A 3,207-nucleotide genomic window follows, 5' to 3' on the forward strand; every position below is an offset into this window, starting at 1 on the left:
ATTCGTAGCTATGGTAGCATAGAATTGGGGTTCAGTGATAGGACGATTTATTATTATCTCTCGAAATTCTTATCGCACACTTTTTGTACAAACTTGTTTTATTCCCCTTGTTGTTGCATTTTTCTTTAGTTTTTCTATTTACAAATGCTAATATTTTTGGATGTTTTTCTGGATTTTGTTTTTGTAGTTCATTATGTACGATGCACTGTAGCTTATATGTACGCACACTTTTACTTTGACACAAATAACACATCCTTATTAAGGTCATGGGCGTACAATCAGCCTCGGTGGCGCAGTAGGCAGCGCGTAAGTCTCATAATCTTAAGGTCGTGAGTTCGAGCCTCACCCGGGGCAGTTATTTTTTTTTTGTTTTTGGTTTTTAAATTTCACTTTAATTTCTAAATATTTTTATTATAATTTTTTAGTTTTTAAATTATATTTGATTTTATATGCAAATGTATCCGGCTAGCAAGTTTTGTCAAACTAATCTAACAGGGAGAAAATGAGGCTCTTCGTTTCGCAATGCGCAGATGTTTTAAAAATATAGTTTTACGTTTTCTTTTATTTTTTTATTATATATTATATCCGTTTTTACCGTTTGAATTTTTTTAATAATACTTGTGTACTTAAAGAAATTATGCCGAATTAGAGTTATTAGTGCAGGAAGAGGAGTAGGTCATGCAAATTGTGAACAATGCAGAAGCATTCTTCTAAGAATATATTTAAATTTAGAACAGCATATTTTTAGTTGTGCGATTAAGATACATATTTTATTTCGTTTTTTTTTTTTTAATGGGCAATGAAAAATCGCCTTAGAACTTTCACTATAGCACTAGAGCTCTATTTTTTTCTAACATTTATTATATCTACTTTCAAATTGCATTTATTTAAATTAATTTTATTTTACCTTTTCTACTTTAATGTTTATTTTGTTTACTGCTAAAACTCTATCGTTTATTGGCAATGATGTATCCTTTTGATTGAGTTTTAGCAGCAAATAAGTTTTATTTTTCCAATTCGAAGCTGCTCAAGTCTAAATTATTATCTCGCGACCAGAAGTTAAGGATATACAAAACCTTGACCTGCACCGTGCTCACCTATGGTTGCGAACTATGGACGGAAACAACGACTGACATTAAGATATATTGCGAAAAATATATGGACCTGTAAGACTGCAAGACGGTACCTATCGAATTGCATGCAATCATGACCTGGAAGTATTGCAAGAAACGAGACTGTGATAAAATTCCAGATTATAAGATGGCTCGGATAAGTGTTTAGAATGCTCAAGGAGAGAATAACTCGAAAGGCAGTTGCATTACGCCCTGTTGGAGGCCGAAGAAGAGGACACGATGGAGAAAGAGATGACTGGAAGATGTGGAAGTTGCCCTTGAAGAGCTAAACGTGCGGCAGTGGAAGGAGGCGTGCAGACTTAGATAGAAACAGATGACGTAAGGTTGTGAATGAAGCAAGAATGACCAAGGATTGTGATGCTAAGAAGAAGAAGACGGAGAAGAAGAAGAAGAAAAAGAAAAAGATGAAGAAGAATAATAATAAGAAGAGGAAAAAGTTATTTTATTTTTAACTTTTTCATTTTATTTTGTTATTATTTAATTAAGAAGAAGAAGAAAAATAATAAGAAAAAGAAGAATATATTTTGTTTTTAACTTTTTCATTTTATTTTGTTATCATTTAAAACCATAATTTTCCTTATTTTTATTTGTATGTGGTTTTAATTTATTCTATTTGATTTTGTTTTTTAACTTAATTTTATCAAAATTCTTTAGCTTCATTTCACTTTATTTTATAATTTTTGTAATCTTTTTTAATTCTTTTGTAGTTTTAAATTTTTTATTCCACTTGCTTTAATTCAATTCAATTTAATTTTCTTTTTCTTTTAATTCTTCTCATTTTTAGTTAATTTTTTTTAATCTAATTTTCCTATTTTATTTTATTTTACTTTTTTAATTGATTTTCGTTTGATTAAATTTTTTGTGGTGGTTTTATTTAATTTAATTTTTTCTGTTTTAATTTATTTTATTTTTCAATATAATTTTCTTTCTATTTCTTTTAATTATTTATTCTTTTTAATTTGATTTTTGTCTCATTTTTTTACTTTATTTTATTTTTTATAATATTTTATGTTGCTTTAATTTATTTTACTTTTTTTCATAATTTTCATTTTATCAGACTTTAGTATGTTTTCCTTAATTATATTTTTATTTTCTCGTTTTTTATACATTTTTTTTTTTATTTTTTGTCAATGTTTTTATTTTATTTAAAACACTTCTTTTTCTTATTTATTTTGTTGCATTTGGTGTCAATTTATTCCATTTGATTTTATTTCTTATCCTAATTTTTCATTTCATTTTATTCCATAATTTTTGAAGTCTTTTTAAATTATTTTCTTTATTTTAAATTTTAAAATTTTTTTATTCCAATTGCTTTAATTCCATTTAATTTAAATGTCTTTTTCTTTTATTTATTCTCCTTTTAGTTAAATATTTATTTTCATCTAATTATCTTATTTTATTTTATTTTACTTTTTTAATTGATTTTCGTTTGAATAAATATTTTTGTGGTGATTTTATTTAATTTTATTTTGGTTTATTTTAATTCTTATTTAATTTTTTTTTTAATTTTTTTGTTTTATTTTATTTTATTTTTCAATTTAGTCTTATTTTTTAATATAAATAAATTTCATTTAATCTTATTTCTTTGAATTTAATTTTTTATCTTATTTTATTTATTATTTTATGGCGTTTTATGTTGCTTTAATTTACTTTATTATATATTTTTCATTTTATCTGATGTTGATATGTTTTGCTTAATCATATTTTTATATTTTCTTCAATTTTTTATACATATTTTTTTTAATTTTTTCTCAATTTGTCTTATTACTTTTTTTAATTAATTTTTTTTTTACTAATTTATATTATTTATCATTTTAATATATGTTAATTTATTTTACTTAATTTCGTCTGTTTTTTTTTATTATATTTTTTTTGGCAATTTCTTTATTTTATTTTTTTAATTTATTTTAGCTTAAAAAAATCTTTAATTTTATTTCATTTCCATTTACGCTATTTTATTTATTTTTTTTTTTTATTTAATTTAACTGTATTTAATTTTTGTATATCCTTTTGTTTGCTTTTATTCCATTTGAATTTATTCAACATTTTTTATTGAATTTTTTTATCCCATTTA

At 23.4% G+C, this 3,207-nt stretch overlaps 1 non-coding gene across 1 annotated transcript; it reads left to right on the top strand.

Annotated features, from left to right (window-relative positions):
* Positions 1-281: 281 nt before the first annotated feature.
* Positions 282-354, top strand: Trnam-cau (transfer RNA methionine (anticodon CAU)). The gene has a single exon. It is a non-coding gene; the product is annotated as a tRNA-Met (tRNA).
* The last annotated feature ends 2,853 nt before the right edge of the window (positions 355-3,207 follow it).

The sequence above is a fragment of the Anastrepha obliqua genome, chromosome 2 (assembly GCF_027943255.1).
Source record: "Anastrepha obliqua isolate idAnaObli1 chromosome 2, idAnaObli1_1.0, whole genome shotgun sequence".
NCBI classification, from domain to species: domain Eukaryota; kingdom Metazoa; phylum Arthropoda; class Insecta; order Diptera; family Tephritidae; genus Anastrepha; species Anastrepha obliqua.